Source organism: Protopterus annectens, chromosome 3.part0 (assembly GCF_019279795.1).
Source record: "Protopterus annectens isolate FY-2018-M chromosome 3.part0, PAN1.0, whole genome shotgun sequence".
Classification (NCBI taxonomy): Eukaryota; Metazoa; Chordata; order Ceratodontiformes; family Protopteridae; genus Protopterus; species Protopterus annectens.
In genome coordinates, this window is record NC_056731.1 from 656,639,974 (window position 1) to 656,660,270 (window position 20,297).

General features: G+C 38.6%; 1 protein-coding gene across 14 annotated transcripts in view; it reads right to left on the reverse strand.

Annotated features, from left to right (window-relative positions):
- The window catches only part of LOC122796513 (poly(rC)-binding protein 3-like), an 819,027-nt gene that overhangs the window by 547,677 nt on the left and 251,053 nt on the right, over positions 1-20,297 (reverse strand). The window contains exon 3 of one of the 14 annotated variants that reach the window (XM_044065059.1): positions 9,473-9,620. The exons of 12 other annotated variants lie outside the window; for them this stretch is intronic. The gene's annotated coding sequence lies outside the window, so the exon portion shown is untranslated. Of the gene's footprint in view, positions 1-6,463; positions 6,567-9,472; positions 9,621-20,297 lie in introns of those variants that run through there. One more of the 14 variants, XM_044065062.1, reaches the window with a different exon arrangement.

Below are 20,297 nucleotides of genomic sequence, written 5' to 3' on the forward strand. Positions count from 1 at the left end.
TCTACTTTGATTCACTGAAAACTCATTTCACTGAATTTCAATTCACCCTCAAAAAATCGCTGAAAGCTCAAATCACTGAAAACTCATTTCAATGAATCATATTTCACTGAATGTAAGTAGTGTTGGGCAAATAAAAGCAAATAAAACATATATAACCTTTTCCCCACTGTAGTGCAATCCTGGAATTAATATATATATATAGTTGGGGGTGTGGGGGGCACACCTTTTTGTTTTATATTGTTAGCTTTCAGTGAAATGAGATTCATAAATATAAAAGTTAAGGAGGTGGGGCGCTACACCTTCCACACACCCCTAACTATATATACTGCCTCTAGGATTACACTACAGTGGAGAAAAGGGCATATACATTTTATTTTCCCAAAAGTACTTGCATTCAGTGAAATGTGATTCAGTGAAATGAGTTTTCAGTGAATTGAGCTTTCAGCGATTTGGTGCGAGTGTTTTGAAATTCAGTGAAATGAGTTTTCAGTGAATCAAAGTAGACCCATATAGATCATGTGATTTGTTCTTAAAATTTTAAACAAATAGAGATCTTCTTCTTCTTCCGGCTTTTCCCGGCTAGGAGTCGCCAAAGCGGATCACTGTCCGCTCATGATGGGTAGTGGAGTTTTATTTATTTATTTATTTATTTATTTTATTTTACATTTGTTAACCGGGCTAGTCTGGCTGGATACATGTCCATTTTCAGCAGAGGCCCGAGGAGAAAAGCTCCACTATCATACTATAACTTTACAGTTAAAAAAAATCACTTAATTAAAAAAACAATCAAACGATAAAACAAACAAACCATGACAACAAAGCAGAGTACAATTGAATATACAGTAGTACTGGGCTAGTCTGGCTAGATACATGTATATTTTCCGCAGAGGGCTGAGGAGGAAAGCTTGACTATCATACTATAAACTTTACAGTTTAAAAATCACTAAACAAAAGAAATCAAACATTGAGAAATAGCAAGATACAAATTAATATACAGTGTTAACTATGAAAGCAGGTAGTGTAACAGTTATCAGTCGGGATTGGAGCATGGGCATAGCCAGTGATTTTGTAAATGATTTCTAATCTGTTTTTTGAAAAGGTGACATGAGCCTAGAGAGGTCAGTTCAGTGGGAAGTTTATTCCAATATGATCCGATAGTGTTTGCAAATAAGGAGTCACCTGCTTTATTATGAGATTTGAGAGTAGTTATTAGGAGCTTGTTGGCTGAGCGAAGTGTAGTAAGATTTTTATAAGGTGTGATAAGGTTGTTCAGTATGGGTGTGTTTGAGGGGTAATGTAGAATTTTAAAGGTGATGACTAATTGCTGTAGGAGTATTAAGTTTGGAAGTTCTAGCCAGTTGAGTTTCTTTAAGTTAAGACAGTGATGAGTACGGAATGGAGAGCCAGTTGCAAATCTGGCAATACTATGGTAGGCTAAATTAAGTTTCTGAAGGTTAGCTTTAGAAATGTTGATAAAGGAAGGAGAGGCATACAATAGTGTATAGATGAGGTGAGTTTGGGCAAGAGATACTCGGGATGTGGCAGTAAGAAAGGGCTTAAGACTGTAGAGGGCACCTATCTTTTTATTTACTGTCTTGATAGTTAAATCAATGTGATAGTCAAAGTTTAGCTGATTGTCTATGGTGACACCTAGCAGTTTTGTGGAATAGTCAGGTTTAATGATAGTGCCATTGCAGGACACAATGGAAAAAGTGATAGGGGAGGATTTAAGGGTTGGGGTGAAAAGTAGAAGTTTGGTTTTTTTGGGATTTAGGAGACAGATATGTTGAAACCATTTTTCTGCTGCTGTGAAAACCAACTGGGTAGAGGAGTGGAGTTCTACTGGGGATGGAGCAGAGCAGATGAGAGTAGAATCATCAGCATACTGTATACAAGTGGATGTAGGGAGGGAAGTGGGCAGGTTATTTATGAATATAGAGAAAAGTAGGGGACCTAAGATGGACCCTTGTGGGGACTGATAGTAACTGGGAGTTGAGAGGATAGATGGCTGTCCCAAAGGACTGCTTGTTTTCTGTTTGTCAGGTATGAATCAAACCACTGTAGTGCTAGAGGGTCAAGTGACAGGGATTCTAAAATGTGGAGGAGAAGTTGATGGTTGACCATATCGAATGCTTTCGAGAGGTCTAAGAATAGTGCAGAGGAGAACAGGTTGTTGCGATTTTTGTTGATTATGTCAGTGAAGGAGAGTAGGGCAGTAGACGTACTGTGGTAGGGCCTAAAACCATGTTGTGAGTCTACAAGCAAGTTGTTATTCAAGAGATGATGTAAGAGTTGATGGTGTATGCAGCATTCCATTATTTTGGATAGTGGAGATAGAAGGGCAATAGGCCCTTGGAGAGTTCGTTAGAGTTACCTCCTTTATGGAGGGGAATGATATGGGAGATTTTCCAACAGGATGGGATTTTGGATTCAGTTATAGTTCTGTTTATTAAGATGGAGACTGGGTAGGCTAGTTCAGTTGCAGCTAGTTGAAGATATTCAGCTGGTAGCTTGTCGGCAGAAGGGGTGCAAGGTTTGAGTTTAGATAGTAATTTACGTATATGGGTTGTGGAGACAGTATTAAACTTTAGCATGGGGGTGCTGTTTTGGGTAGGGGTTATTTGGAGGGATAGGGGGGAGTCATGGAGTTTGCTAGAGAGGCGACTGTTTGAGAGAAGAAGTTGTTGAAAGTGTTGGCTATTATGTCGGGTTGGGTTTGAGCTAGGCTAGCTGGGGTAGGTGTTTTGGTGTTCCCTGGATGGAGTAGTTTGTTTATTCCTGACCAAAATTGTTTGGGGTTTTGGTTTTGGTTTTGTTGATATTTAAAGTGATAGTTTTTTTTATCCAGATAGATAAGTTTCTTTGTTGTGTTTCTCAGGTGTTTGAAGTTTTGGTGGTCAGTAGGGTTTTTTGTGGACCTCCATTTAGTCCATAATTTATTTCTAGCTCGCATATTTTGTTTAGTAGTTTTGGAGAGCCATGGGGCTGCCTTGGAGCTTAGTCTAATTAAGCAGGGTGGGGCATGATGGTGTAGAATTTGTAGGAAGGTATTGTTGAAATGGGTTACTGCTTCGTCTATTGGGAGGTATTTTAGAGTTGACCAGTTATATTCTTTTAGTTCATTTTGAAAGGATGCTAGGTTAAAATCCGTTTTGTTGTGTATGGTACGATAGGTAGCTTGCTTGGGATTGTTGTATTTAAGTTTAGTGATAAAGGTCAGGAGATGGTCGCTGATATTGTCAGGGAGTATTCCTGTTTTATAGGAGAGGGGATTGTTGTTAATTAGTATCCAATCTAGAATGGTTTGTTTGTGGGTTGACTTGTTTATTCTAGTTGGAGAGTTAATGGTTTGATGAAAGTTAAAGAGATTAAGGTGAATGGTGGGTTTGGGAGATATGCAGGAGTTCCAGTCAATGTTGAAGTCTCCTAAGATGATGGTTTCCTGAGGAAAGCTACTGGAGACCCAGCTTAGGATATTTTCTAGTGCGTTGATGTTATTGCCTGGAGGGATATAGGAACATATGATATATATAGCCTTGGTTTTATTAACTTGGAGTTTGGAACAGAGTATTTCAGCATTAGCTGGGGAGAGGGGCAAAGAGTCAATTAAGGTTACCTGTAGTTGGGATTTGTATAAAAGGGCCACTCCCCCACCCTTTTTATTAAGACGATCTTGCCTTAAGGTGCTATAACCTGGGGGAGTAAATTTGTTGTCTTTGGTACTAGGTTTAAGCCAAGTTTCAGTGAGACAGAGAATATCAAAGGCATAGAAATCAATTAAGGCATGGAGTTGTGTGATTTTATTGTTGATGCTACGAATGTTTAGGTGAGCAAAACAGAGGGAGTCAGAGGAGAAAGGTGAACTAGAACAGTTAGCAGTTAGGTTTGAAGGGGGGTGGCTCACGAGAGTATTGGGACCAGGGTTGGGGTGGATGTCACCATGTATCAATAAAAGTGTTAGTGGGACTTGAAATACTTTTAGGTTTTTACAGGGTATTAGATAAAACCGTTTAGAGGTTTGGAATCTGTAGTGGCGTACTTTGTGGTAGAGAGGGGGAAGGTAGGGACAGGTAGATAGTATATTAATATGTGTTTGGTCAGGTAGAGGAAGTGTAGACGTGGTGTGTTTGGCAAACACAGGAGGTTGGCTAAGCAGATATTCATAGGAGGTAAGAGTATAGTAATAGAAAAGGATGTTATTTATGGTGTTCAGTTGCCAGCCCAACGCCCAACCTTCCACAGAAGGCACACACACACACACACACACACACACACACACACACACACACACACACACACACACACACACACACACACACACCTAGGGCCAATTTAGAGTGTCCAATCCACCTACAGCATGTCTTTCGGATGTGGAAGGAAAGCGGAGTACCCGGAGGAAACCCACACGACCACAGGGAGGACATACAGACTCCACACAGAAGGCACCCCAGCCGAGAATCGAACCGGAGAACCTCTTGCTGTGAGGCAGCAATGCTAACCGCTGCACCACCGTGGCCGCCCATCAAACAAATGGAGATAAAGGAAGGAATTAGCTAAGGTAGAAAATGTTAACATTGTAGTTAGGAGGTGGTGGTAAAGGAGCTATAGAGACAATTTTATATACATGTATATATATATATATATATATATATATATATATATATATATATATATATATATATATATATATTGTTTGTGTCTTTCAGCTTTTCCCGCTAATGATTGGCAGTTGATTTTTACATATCGGCTTTGCAGGCCTGACACACAACCTTCAACAAAGATGCGCCCATTCACGCATGTCTCCAAGCAGAAGACACTGTAGCTGAGAATTGAACCGGACAGCATCTTACTGTGAGGTGACAACGCTACTGCAACACCACCACCGTGGCATATATATATATATATATATATATATATATATATGTGTGTGTGTGTGTGTGTGTGTGTGTGTGTGTGTGTGTGTGTGTGTGTGTGTATATATATATATGTGTGTGTGTGTGTGTGTGTGTGTGTGTGCGTTTGTGTGTGTGTGTGCGTTTGTGTGTGTCTCTCTCTCTCTCTATATATATATATATATATATATAAAACTCTCATAAGTTTTTTATTAGACGTATAATTGTCAAGGGTGAAGGGTGAGCAGGGTCACAAAACAACGTAAATAAATGTGATATAATGCATGTGATGGAGGAGAATGAAGATGAGCAGGGCTAGACAAGCTAAAATCATCTCACATCTCATTTATACCAGAAGAGATGTGGGACCTGATACTCATGCAAAATGTTGTGTCAGAGAGACGTGAAGTGGTTTTCCCTAAAAAGTAAATACAGATGGGGAAGAGGGGGCCCTGACAGCAAATTATAGGGGATGCATTCATATGATTGATAACACAAACTAATGGATCACAAAATGTGGAAAACTCAGCATTTTTTTGAAATATGATAAAAAGCCGCCAGCAGTCAGAAAAATATTAAAGGCTGTTGTCACTGTAAGGACAACAGCAGTATTAACAAGGCAACACAGAGGTTTGTTGTTCTAGACTGGATTCCGCTACGATCTGTAGAAGCAATGCTTTAACTTTGTGGATTGTTATCACAAATTTAGTTAAGGCTATGAATTATTGACAGGCTGCTTCTATAGACCTTGTGATTCTGAGCAAATCACTTAATCAGATGTTATAGAAGTCTCGAGATGAGTAACACTAAGTAAGGTGTAACAAAATAGATTGAAAACGTGCAATTAAATGCCTCAATGACAGTAAAAGTAAATACAGTGGATACTGAAGTTGCCTGGTAATGACCTCCCAGTGAATAGTTGTATTTATACCAGTACATTGTGCTGCCTCCTGCAGAAACACGACAGCCATGTATGTGGCAGTATTGGTACAACAGATAAAACTGAAGACCGATTCTTCTTAAAAGTACTGAAAAAAGTACAAGTTACACTAGAAAAAACACACAATCAATCTCAAATATTTATACTCTACAGTCACAAAGTTCTCAGTGCCTCAAATAACTTGAGAAAGGAAAAATACTAGCTCTTACATATTTGAAAGGTTTTGTTAGTGCCTCATAGATCTGCATTTATATAGCTGTAAAATAATTGCTTATTGTTGTTAAAGATAAAATATCCTTTGATAATGCAAGCTAATACTTATCAGACAGACAGCAGATTAACTCCCTGACTTCTCTGTTTAACAGCTTTATTGCTACTCATTCCACACATAACTTCCCTGATGAGCAGTAAAATTACCCTTATACATATCTTACCTTCCTTTCTTTGCCAGTATCGATTCCTATCCTGCCTAATACATGTCATACACTGACATTTCTTTTCAGAACAAACCTCAGAATTGGCATCTACTCTGGTTTTAACATTAGACTACAGTTTATTATTGGCTTTCTGGAAACTAAGCAAGTTTTGATCAAGCAACATTTTAGGCTTGATATGTAAGATGAATGCTTACCTTTTGGATTAAAAAAGCAAGAATAGATGCAGTCAAAAGCTCATTTAATATCATAAGGAAAGGAAAGGAAAAATAACTATCAGCCAGTATCCACTCATACAAACGGAGCATTGTGAAGGTTTAGGATGAGGGTCTGGGGGATGGTTAGAGTCATATTAAGATTACTTACAGCTAATGTGGGTGTGGCCTGAAGAAGTGAAAATAAGATGAGAGCAGAAGTGATTTAATTAAGCTACAAAATAAAAATTTAGTCAGCAAAAAATGTGTCTTCTACCACTATATAATAATATTTTCTACCATTAAAGTTTGTGCGCCATTTAACACTGGAGGGAAAATTTGACATGATTTCAAAATAAAACCTAAATCTGCCTGATGCAGTGTTGCCTGTTGTACAGCAGGTGCCAGCAGTGATGCATGTATATTTGGTCAAACACCTTCGGCTGTGCTGTCTGGAGGAAGGAAGGAGAGCTACTTTAGGTTAGAATTCTGTAGTACTTTTCCATGCATTTTGAATTTTACAGTGATTGCACTTCATGATACACATTGTAGATAAAAGAGAGCATCGTAGGCAGTATAATTAAACCAACATGTAACTTTGCAGTAGCATTGGACACAAGTAGCAAAAGTGAAATTAAGTAGAAAAACTGCTTCATGAAACTCTAAACCAGAAATGGAAATTATGACAGGTGGTTAGGTAGAAGGGCAGTAACTGGTGTTGTGAAGGTTACCTTTGTGCTATTTCTTCTCTGTCCAGTAAAATAAAAGCAGCAGTGAAACAGGGGTATGTTATGCAGAACAGAGGTATGTGACACCAAGGGTTTGTTGCATTGCTGGATTATTATCACGGTGTTCTATTGTCCTGTTTTTTTCCTGTTTTAACTTGCTGCAATATTTTCTCACTCTTTTCAAATTAAAGTAAAAATTATGACACCAATACTTAATGATTTAAGTCTGTTAACAAGCAGAGAGCAGAAATGTGTTGACACAATTGCAACCTGACTTTACCCCATGGTATTTTATTGAGGAATAGAAACATTAAAAGTCCATTGGCTGTGTAAATTGGATGTTTCTCACTAATGGATTTTAATTGCCAGGTGCAACATTATATGCTTGGTAAGTAATAAGTACGTTGCAAACTATGAACCCTAACAGTTACTCAGTTATTATCTCAATAGCTCGATCGTTTGCACTTGACTAAAACACTCTGTCCTAATATTAGATAACAGAAGTCATGATTTGTCTTTCTTTAAGGTGCAGTGAATTAGAGCTGATTATATTAAATTTGAGACTGCAGTACCAAAAGCACTACATGGGAAGTGGTGGGGGTGATAGTTTGCCTTCACAAGAAAATAAAATATGTATTTCTGAAAAACCGTGTTGTTTTTTTTGTGAGAAGCACTGGTTTCAATAAAATAGTTTTTGGCTTACTTTCAAGGTTATTTGTAGCTATTGCCAGTGTTTCAATAGCTTGTCTCTGCTTACTGGGACAATATTAGCATAAAAGTTGGAAATTCCTGCCCTCGTGCATGTAGCATTAAGATTATAAGTGCAGTAATGTATTCTGTATTAATACATGTTTTCACAAGAGTGTGTCTCTGACACAGGAGGCAGATATCATTCTAAGTATATATTAATGCTTTTTCAATACTGAAAGAGAATATAAGCATGCAGGAATGAAGTCCTTGCACTTTTTGTTTTACACAAAGAATCAAGGTCTTGTATTTATTCCATTGTTGAAAGACACAACGCTGCCAAACTGACAACTTGCTTATGGTTTATAAGCCTGCAGTTTCAAATAATGTAATTCCACCACTGCATTTGACTTTGTAAGGGCATTAAATCATTAAAGGTGAGTAGGTGATTAAGCCACTAATTCTTCAGAATAAGGCTTCTTCTTTTGTGACTCTCATATCTGATATAATTAGAGTTACTGCACTTACTTCATACACTTCACCAAAGCTGATTTGTTTCCATGTAGCTGTGCACCTAACCTACCAGTAATCTGAATGGAAACTCATTAGCAATGGAATTTAATAATCACTGTAATGAAACAGAATAATAGCTTAGTTATCTGACAACATTAAATGCCTTAAGCCCTAAACCTAGCCATACAACCAGATAGTTATGAAATGCAGTACCCAATTTGGAGGTTACCAGTTTATTCTGTACAGTGCAGTTTGGCATGCTTTTTTGTCTAGCATAGCGGAAAAGCCTAGAAATGCATTGCACTGCTAGTACCATAAAGTCACCATTGTTAAACCTAGCAATACATTGTAAACTATGGTATTTAAAAAACAGCACAGCTATGACAGTAGAGCAAGTTTCACTTTCTCCTGTGAATCTCTGCCTCTAGATTGCCAGTTACAGTTGTGATTTTACAGTTAATAACTGATTTTAATGCTTCAACTAATGTTGTAAAAAGAATTAATCAATTTTGTTATTAAAATTGATTCATTCTTATTAAAACATATTGCTTAAGGCATTAACTGCATGTAAAATCAGTTATTAACTGCAATTTTCTTTTTAATGATCATAATACATGTATGAGTCAACTAGTGAAGAAGGCAAATGGAATACTCAGGAATAATGTGACAAAGATGGGAAAATGGGCAAGTTAGAAATTAACTATCTACTCTGAATTCAAAAAGCCACTTTGTACACAACTAAAAAAATACAGCTGTTCATGCTTCAGCAGCATGGGACATAAATACAATCCTATGCAGAACACACAAAACACGTGTCACACATTATACATCAGTAAACAATATAATACATCACAGCCACTTAATAGACCCTTTTTTCTGGTTTGTTCAGATATCATCACTTAAATCACCAAGACCTCATTTGAACAAACCTTGGCCACATAACACTTCTCACTCTAACTTGCCTCTTCACTTGTGCCTTCACCAACAATTAGTTTGAGTCATCCTAGTCCCATATCTCCTCCCACCTGGAGTCCCAGTGCCATGGCTGTACGTAATAGGTTAGGCATACTGATATTCCACTCACCAGGCTGTGCAGAAACAGGGTCATGGTCATCTATCTGTATGACTGCAGGATTTGGAATGTGACAATAGTCCTTAGATCTCTTCACCACAAGTGGGAATACACACTCATTGTCACCAGCACTAAAGTGAATTATCTTGGATGTTGTTCTCTGTTGGGAGGGATGCAGACAAAGACATAGCTGAGCTCTATATGCATATAATTAAGGCAGATAAGATAAGACACTTTCTCTGAGCAGTATCATGCCTTTTCTAAGAATCATACTACAGTTTTCAGACAAAAATAATTAAAGCCAGTAACTGGCTTATAAATCCAATACATATCAGGATGGAAGGCAATGAATGATAGGCCAGGATGCTTTCCTATTGATGGATCTCACCAATTTCCTTGCAGCTACCAAATATTTATTAAAACTTCCACAACCTGCAGTGCCTCTTTTTTAGACAACGTTAATTTGTTACACATTTCAGCCTAGATAGTTCTAATTTTACATTAAGGTGGCTCTGCTCAACCCTCGTAGTCTGAACAACAAATATCCTGATTTGGAGGCATTTCTAATTCTCAAACACATTAATGTGTATGTTCTTACAGAAACTTGGTTTCAGTGTTCTGATGACACTCCTTCTAAAACAGGTTACAACACCAGTGACTCTTTCAAAACATCTGAGGATGGTGCATTTGTTTTATCCTGTCAGAATAGCCTGGAACACTATTGCTTTAGCTTTCAGGGAAAACAAAACAGCTATCCTTCACGTTTGATATAAATAGTTAAGTACAATAAATCACAGAAGCAATATTTGTTTATTTTATTTCATTTACTATGTATTGGGATTGGTTTTAATGTTATTGCAAGAAGAAGTCTTCTCTCAGTTTAAAGTCAAAAGCCATGTATGTGAAGGACTGGCCATTCTGGGTATAAGGTGGACTAGATGAATATAGTTCTGGCTGCTGATGGACTGAAATTTTTACTTTTTGACATGGTAAATTCTGGTTCCTATCAGCATTTTGAATGTTGAAAATGCCAAATTCAATTTAATCGAACTGAAATGTTCGAAATCTCAGAAGAGCGAACTGACGGAACATTGATTTCTTTCCCAGGGAGTTTGCTATTTCCTCCACTGTAGTGCAGTCTCAGAGTTTGGTATATTTAAGTAGGGATTTTTTTTTTTGCACGGAACACTGATTTCTTTCCCTGGGAAAGAAATCGGTGTTCCATCAGTTCGCTCTTCTGAGATTTCGAACATTTCAGTTCGATTAAATTGCATTCGGTGTTTTCAGCATTCGATATGCTGATATAGACCTGGTAAATTCAGTAAAAACCCTCTAGTGTGGTTTATTGTTCTCTCTCTCTCTCTCGCTCTCTCTCTCTAATACCCTAGTGTGTGTGTGTGTGTGTGTGTGTGTGTGTGTGTGTGTGTGTGTGTGTGTGTGTGTGTGTGTGTGTGTGTGTGTGTGTGTGTGTGTGTGTGTGTGTGTGTATGTGTGTGTGTGTGTGTGTGTGTGTGTGTGTGTATATATATAAAATGTGTGTGTGTTTGTGTCTATAAATAGACATATATATACATCAGCAGTTTGAGGACCAAGTGAGATGATAGCACAAATGAAAAAGACTGTAAAACATTAAATGCCAACACTCCTTACTGCTCTGGACCTAGGAATGAGTGTTAACATGGGTCCTATTGTGATGATGTATGTTTACTGCTCTTTAGTGAAATCGTATTGTGAATGTAGAATGTAGAATTCAAAGTAGTGGTTCTCGAGCTTCTCTTGGTAAACTATATGCATGTAAGTACTTCTGAGGACCTTCTTGTTTTGCATGAACATGTATCTATTCATCCATCCACAATTCCCTTTCCACATTTTTCTGCACATCGGTTGAAGTCTCACTTCAACAGTGACAGTCATCTAGAGCCATGTTTATGGTGTATATGTTATATTTGTATGTCCATTTGAAAGTTTATGAGTCAATAATGTGAGCTATAAATTTAAGAAAATTTAAGTGTGATTAAATTACAAGTAAGCCTTTTTGTGCCTCTTACATTTCTGATAATTAAATTTACTAATGCAGTACTTCAGAGAAGAGGGAATGCTCTGAGATACTTCAGTATGCATTCATATTGTCACTTTTCCTTGGCAATTACAATCTTCAAACTTACAACAGGAACCTTTATATTTGTCTATTACTCTGCCCTTGTAAACACACCAGTGTGACATCCTAAATACATTTCTATGTCAACCAAGGAATGGCCTTCCTTATCACAGAAAAAGAGGATAAAATCAAACAGACAGGCCTATCCCTGGTGATAATGTTCATTTTCCACAACTCCATAGTCAGACAGACACCATCAGTTTTGTATTTCATCTGAGAACAGCACCCGATAAGCTTCACAATAACAACGTTCTACTCTTCCTTATCTTACTTGAAAATAACTGAGCAATATCTTCAGTTTAAAGTTGACAACAACATTATTCGAGTGTTTGCAATGCTATGATGTAGTGCTGTCTGTCCATGGAAGTGTAAATATGGTTATATATACTCTGTTTCAGGGTACAGCTCCATCAGATACATTTTACAGTACTTGGTATTTTTGTTCACCTTCCTTTTTATGGCATTCTTTTGAATGGTATTCTGTTATAATTTTAACTCCCCTTTTGCAATGTCAGTATCTGGCAAAAGCAGTAAATGCATATTGATGTATGTAAGTTTTAAGAAAACACGACTGCTTTTCGGTACAAACTTAACTGAAATGCTACAACACACAGAGTGACTTGCTTAGAAATGAAATGAAAGTATACACACTTATTTGCTTCTAGAATTGAAGGACAACTGTCATAGAGTGGTTGTATTCCTTGAGTGATGCAATAAATATTTCTGTCTTCATTCTCTTCTTTCAGATATTATTACTTCTCTGACTGCTGCCAACCTGTGAACTTTGCCAGGTCTGCATCAAAATCACAGATATTCCTAAAATAAACCCACGATTGCCCTGTAAAATGAACTAATTGAGTTTTAAAAAATCACTTGTTTTGGAAATTATAGGGCCGCGGTGATGCGGTGGTTATCGTTGTCGCCTCACTGCAAGAGGTTCTCCCGTTCAATTCTCATCTGGAGCACCTTCTGTGTGGAGTCTGCATGTCCTCCCCGTGGTTGGATGACATTAAAGACACGCAGGTAGGTGTGTGCATGAATTTGTGTGCCTTCTTTGAAGGTTGGGGGTCAGGCTGACAACTCGGCACCGTAAAAATCCCCTGCCAATCATTAGCGGACCGGAGTTCCGCTTTGGCGACCCCTAACCGGGAAAAGCCGAAAGACGTTACTTTTACTTGTTTCAGAAATGATTTATTTATTTTTTTAATATGCCAGATATAGCTAGGCAGTTTCATGACATTATAGATGCTGAGTGAAGAACAGATTGCTGCTATTTCCATTTTTTCTCTATAAGGTTGGCCGAAGGATTTTTTTCCTGTGATGATTTAATCAGTCAAGTCAGATGAAAATCCAGCCAGGACTATGTACAGTATAAATTAATGTATAGTAACATGATCTGACTTGTCCAATGAGAAATCCTTATTTTTTGTCCACATTTACAAAGCACGGGTAGATAAGAGAGCATGTGCTGGTTATGAGTGATCGAAGGGTATACTCAGTATATAGGGATGTGGGAAGATAAAAGTAGCAAAAAAAGAGATGTACGATAAACAAATGGAGATGACAAACTGCATGAATAATGTAGACACAACACACAGTAAGTATGAGATGATGTGAAGGGACACTTGCACAGTAAGGATGCACTCACTGTCATGTAGAATTTGGGGATATGACCAGGAAGTAGAAGTGGACATAGGTGAGGGGCATGCTCTGGGAATAGTATAGACTCCTACAAAGAAGACCACCCCCAGGTTTACAAGTTTCATAAGAACATTTTAGTGACTTTTACTAAGTTGGCATTTCATTGAAATGGTAAAAATGGTCAAATGACTACCATATATTTTAGTCATTCCCCTTTACCAACTATTAATATCATGGGACCAGAATTTCAAATACTGCTATCATATAAATTTAATAGTCAGAGTTATATAATACTGCTGTGTAATTCAGACTTGGAAGGTGAATGGTCATTGTTTTGGAGATGCTGTGCACCATCATACTCTACTATATGTCTACACACCACATACTGCTCAACCTCTTAAAACAAGAAATCTGGACAAAGCCATAAAAATGGGGGAAAAAGGCCCCAAAATAGGGACATTTTTAAATATTCCTCATACAAACTTAGAAACCTGATAGAATAAGAGGTTTTGCATTAGCATGAATTTTCTGAAGGGAATAAAGTCTGAATTTCAAATGTCTGACTATTTTCTGACTTCAATCCTCAACGATTTGCTGGAAAACAACAATTTTAAGAGAAACAGACCAAAAGTATGAGGCAAAAGTATGGACATTCTGTGAAAATCTGTATAGTTGAGAAGTACATCACAGCTCCTGAGGCCTGTGCTTGTAATCCACATTTAGAGAGTTATAAAATGGAGCCATGATTACTTAGTGACAGTTCCAAAGGAATGATTAATAAAACAGAGCCATCGACTGCAGAAGAGGAAAGTAGTAGTTCCAGTTCAGGGGAGATGCTCATGCAACTCAGGATGGTAAATAAGTGTGGTGTTGCCTCAGTGGACGGCCTGCAGGTGAAGGTGCAAGAAGGGATACAGATGGCAACAGAAGGCTGCTTCATTATTTTACTAACTTTTTCTGCTTCACAGAGTAGGTAAGTTGGTAACTCTAGTCATTGTTTGTGTGATCATTGGAAATATGGGAACTGAATTCCCTCAGTATAGTTGTCTTTATATAGGTGACTTTGAGAGATGGCATTGAGAAATGGGAGTGTTTAGGGTATTAAAGCCATGTGCTGCTTGTCTTATTTTTAGAAAGTTAACAAATGTTAGCAATGGAGTTGTGACAATGGCGAGACTGGGATCTACTTACATTGCAAAGGTACTACTTTAACTGAGGAGGGAAGCTACAGTGGCTGGGTTGCCTTGTGTGGTTGTAGAAATGTGTAGAACTGTTTTCTTTAACGTAGGAGTTTGGCTTATAAAAGCTTTCACTCTAGTCATGAGCCAATATGTTGCTGCACATACTCAAACCTAAAGCTATCTACAAACATAAGACATATAAATAGTAAAAAAAAACACTTTCAAAATTGTATATGCACTAAGGAAGATGTAATACAGCATAAAAGTCAAGTAAATGTGTGTGTGTGAGTGATGGTTCTTATCACAGTGATATGTAAAACTATCTAAACAGTTGTAAACAGAACTGAAGCTTTAAAACATGATTTAAATAGTTGTAAACAGAACTGTTGCTTTAAATGTATACATGTTTTTCTTACTAAGAAGAAAGGACCCCAGCATAGTTTAGTTCACAGAATCAATAAATGACATGTAAAAACAAGGCTGCAACCCTACTAAACCAGAAAGTTGACACGCCACAGAGGGGAATGATTATGTTGAACATCATTGCTGTGTGTTCTGCTGCAAAACTGAAGACCCTCTGTGGAATACTCTAAGCAACCATAGAAATTTGATGTGGAGGAATCCAGGGTGGATAGACTTTACAAAAGACCATCTATATGTTATGGATTTAGATTTTTACTTCACTGGAAATGTTGGGCATTTTGGAAACTGTTGCCCTGTTTGAGGTGGCTGTGGGACTTTTCAAAAGAAAAGGTATTCCCTAAATATTTCCTTTTGTTCATAATACACACACACACACACACACACACACACACACACACACACACACTCACCCACTCAGCTTCAATATTTATTACAGCTATACAGTGAAATTTTGGAGGGGATACATAGTTCTGTTCCCCCTAATTTATACATGCTATATGAAAAAACATGAAAAAAAGAACACTATGAAGTACAAGCTCTAACATCACCAGTTTGAATGAATATACGATGTTAAGTGTTGATTGAGTGAATAATACACTTTTTGATCCATGCAATTAAAACATCATGTCATGTTTTGTCAAATAATAGAAGTCAGGAGCTTGCAAAAACATGCTGATATAGGTACTTTTAAAAACTAGTTAAACTAATTAAAAAGAAGGAGAAAAACATTTTATATCTCCAGATATAGCCAGATGGCAAGTGCAGCAATGTACAGGTACCCCAGCATACCTGCAAAGTATACTTAGGAAGAAGGTGGATGTACACACTCATTGAAGCATAAGATGTGCTTTGGAAGTGTGGAAAAACAAAAAAAGTAGTGCAAACCATGTCTACAAACAGTATTGTAGTACCCTCAGTGAGTCTGTAAACCACAGAATCATGCAGTTGCACTGTGAATAATTCCAGCACAGGAATGGGAATCATGCAAGTGCACTGTGAATATCCCAGCACAGGAATGGGAATCATGCAAGTGCACTGTGAATACCCCCAATACAGGAATGGGAATCATGCAAGTGCACTGTGAATATCCCAACACAGGAATGGGAATCATCCAAGTGCACTGTGAATATCCCAGCACAGGAATGGGAATCATGCAAGTGCACTGTGAATACCCCCAATACAGGAATGGGAATCATGCAAGTGCACTGTGAATATCCCAGCACAGGAATGGGAATCATGCAAGTGCACTGCGAATACCCCCAATACAGGAATGGGAATCATGCAAGTGCACTGTGAATAATTCCAGCACAGGAATGGGAATCATGCAAGTGCACTGTGAATATCCCAGCACAGGAATGGGAATCATGCAAGTGCACTGTGAATACCCCCAATACAGGAATGGGACTCAAGCAAGTGCACTGTGAATACCCCAGCACAGGAATGGGAATAATGCAAGTGCACTGTGAATATCCCAGCACAGGAATGGGAATCATGCAAGTGCACTGTGAATATCCCAGCACAGGAATGGGAATCATGCAAGTGCACTGTGACTATCCCAGCACAGGAATGGGAATCATGCAAGTGCACTGTGAATATCCCAGCACAGGAATGGGAATCATCCAAGTGCACTGTGAATATCCCAGCACAGGAATGGGAATAATGCAAGTGCACTGTGAATAGCCCCAGCACAGGAATGGGAATCATGCAAGTGCACTGTGAATATCCCAGCACAGGAATGGGAATCATGCAAGTGCACTGCGAATACCCCCAATACAGGAATGGGAATCATGCAAGTGCACTGTGAATAATTCCAGCACAGGAATGGGAATCATGCAAGTGCACTGTGAATATCCCAGCACAGGAATGGGAATCAAGCAAGTGCACTGTGAATACCCCAATACAGGAATGGGAATCAAGCAAGTGCACTGTGAATAGCCCCAGCACAGGAATGGGAATCATGCAAGTGCACTGTGAATATCCCAGCACAGGAATGGGAATCATGCAAGTGCACTGTGAATATCCCAGCACAGGAATGGGAATCATGCAAGTGCACTGTGAATAGCACTGTGAATATCCCAGCACAGGAATGGGAATCATGCAAGTGCACTGTGAATATCCCAGCACAGGAATGGGAATCATCCAAGTGCACTGTGAATAGCCCCAGCACAGGAATGGGAATCATGCAAGTGCACTGTGAATAGCCCCAGCACAGGAATGGGAATCATGCAAGTGCACTGTGAATACCCCCAATACAGGAATGGGAATCAAGCAAGTGCACTGTGAATACCCCCAATACAGGAATGGGAATCATCCAAGTGCACTGTGAATACCCCCAATACAGGAATGGGAATCATCCAAGTGCACTGTGAATAGCCCCAATACAGGAATGGGAATCATCCAAGTGCACTGTGAATAGCCCCAGCACAGGAATGGGAATCATGCAAGTGCACTGTGAATATCCCAGCACAAGGAATGGGGCAGGGGCACTGACTGACTGATTTGCAAACAAAAATGCATGTATTGTACAAGGATATGTGTCGGGACAGGGATGGCACAGTAGATGAATCTGTGAACTGTGGGTCTGCAATAGTATATGCAGAAGGAGGCAGACAGGTGCACAGCAGGCAGACAGATACAATCCAACCTACCATTCTGATAGAGCCTGCTACTAATGCTACTTCAGCACAGTAAAGCCATTGGGCAGGAGGCATAGATCTCAACATCTTAGAGTAAGAAATCTAGACAAAGACATAAAACATGGGGTGACAAATGCTGGAAAATAAGGGCAATTTTTAAATATTGCTGTTACAAACCTAGAACGTTTATAGCATAAAAGGTTTTGTATTACCATGAATTTTCTGATGAGTATGAATTCTGAAACTCAAATGTCTGTCATTATTTTCTGACTTTGATCATCAGTGACTTGTCAATGATTTGCCAGAAAACCAAAGTTTTATGAGAAACAGACCAAAAATATGAGGCAAAAAATCTGCACATTCTGGAAATATCTGGACAGTTGAGAGGTATGGCAGGAGGTCCTGCAAAGCATACTGAACCCTTTTCTTCACAATGTGCACAAGTCAGGCAGTACGAGCTTTTGCCTTATATTTTAGCAGAGCTGCAGATGGTCCTTCTTCTACCTTAAGGTGCAGACAGTTAAGTAACAGTCTATCCTGGTTGAAGAAAATGCAGCATCTATTCTACTAAACCATATGGCTGCCAAAACATGACAATTGGACTGTTGTACCACCCAACACTGGTGGTTTTACTCCTTGGGATCTATATTAGAGATGACAATTGGCCTCTTGTATCATCCTACACTGGTGTTTTTACTCCTCACTATGTATTATTATAGATAACATTCAGCCTGCTGTACCATTCTACATTGGTTGTTTTACTCCTCGGAATATATTATTAGAGATGATATTTGGCCTGTTGTTCTATGGTAAACCAATGTTTTTATTGCTCAGTATGTATTATTAGAGATGACATTCGAGCCTGTTGTACTGTCTTACACTGGTGTTTTTACTTCTCAGTATGTGTTATTGGAGATGGCGTTCGGCATGTTGTACCACCCTACTCCTGATATTTTTACTCCTCAGTATGTATTATTGAAAACTTTGGTGTATTTGATGAATTATAACAACACTCGACTGCCTTGGTCACCTAGTGCTGGATACGGTTCCGGGCGAAACAACCTTTGCACAGATAGAGTAGCCCTTCCTGATCTCACATGCAGCCATATCTGCATAGTTCGAAACATATTTTAGAGGCATCAATAACACTTCTTCTATAGCTGTGGTTCAGTGCTTACCATTTTTTCAACCTACTGAGAAGTGCAGGCGTATCTCTGTATTTATATGCAACTCCACTAATTTCCACCACATCCCACATGATACCAAACTAGAACTTCTCAAGAACCTGGCCACTCTAAAGAAAAACATTGTTCTCTTGCAAATTGCATGCTCCTTATACACCTGCTGCCGACCATGAGGCATGCCTAGTTAATTTGGAAAACACATCTATTAAATTCAATGCATTGCTCTTTGGTGACTTCAGATACCTACTCATGAACTAGCAAGCCTCTATTACAGGTATGCACAGTGGTTTTTAGATTTTTTGAAAACCAGTTTCATAGATCAATTTGTCCACATCTCCACCAGAGGCACAAATCTTCTTGACCTCATCTTCCCTAATTAAGTTAATTCTTTTCCCCCTCTGAGTGCCTCTTCCCCCTAGTAAAGTCCAGTGAACAAACTGTTATCTTCTCTCTTGTGGCTGATATCACTCCTTCATTACTACATTTAGGGATTACTTCATTTCAAAACTCTTATTGTTTTTTAATGGCCAGAATACATGTGAAAGTGTTCACCTTCCATTAAACCTACACAGAGTTGTTGTATATGCCTCTGATTTATATTCCCTTGTAACTGATTTCATAATGGTATCTGTTTCTATACACCAAAGATACTCAGGAAACTCATGAATAAATCCCTAGAGGAATAATCACATAAACAATGTGTATAGCCACATCTACATACCTCTCAGTCAACTTAATGATCAAAAACTATCCTTCCTCACAAAACTCTATCTTAATCAAGATTATTAAAGGCTACAAATGCTGCTTCAATGAGGCTGGACAATCTAACCGACAAGTGCCAAACATAGCTTTGCTCACCTCCTCTGAGCTTGTTTAACTTTATCTGCTCCACTGGTTTATAGACAACAAATGTTTAGATAACTGTCAGTCATATCATTGCATAAAGACAACTACCACCAGATCCAGGTAATCACAGATCCATAAATCTCACAAGTGTCATCTATAAAATAATAGAGCATTTCATAGTGGAGTTTCTAAACACATCCTTAGGGGAACTTTCAATCCATCAACTCCAAGTAAATGTATCTTTGCCAAAGGCAGATCTGTTTGTTCTCAGTCTAACTGAGTTCATTGTAGGGTCATGTGAGCAGGCTATCCTGTCCACATTGCCTGTCTGGAGCTAAATAAAGCCTTCATTATGCTCTCTGATGCAGGTGTTATTGATAAGTTCAGCCAACTCAACATTAACCCTGTGCCATTTGTTTACTAATCAACTAGCTCATTTACAGGGCTCACACAATAAGGTTTGCTACTACCTCTACCACACAAAAGAATGTTACTGATGATGTCCCTTGAGGCTGTGTCATAGGCCCCCTCCTCTGTAATATCTTTGTATCTGACATCAGAATGGAAGGTAAGTGCTATGGTTAAGTTTGCGAATGACTAAAAACCTGATAGAATGATATGCTCCCCTACAGGTACTTATTTACTCCAGCAAGGGCTTGATCAAGCTAAAACCTGGTGTACAGAACAAAGACTCAAACTTGCTGCCAAGGAATGTTCCATGGTTTTGTTTGAGAAGCAAGATTTCCCTAGTTCGCACCATATTAAGGA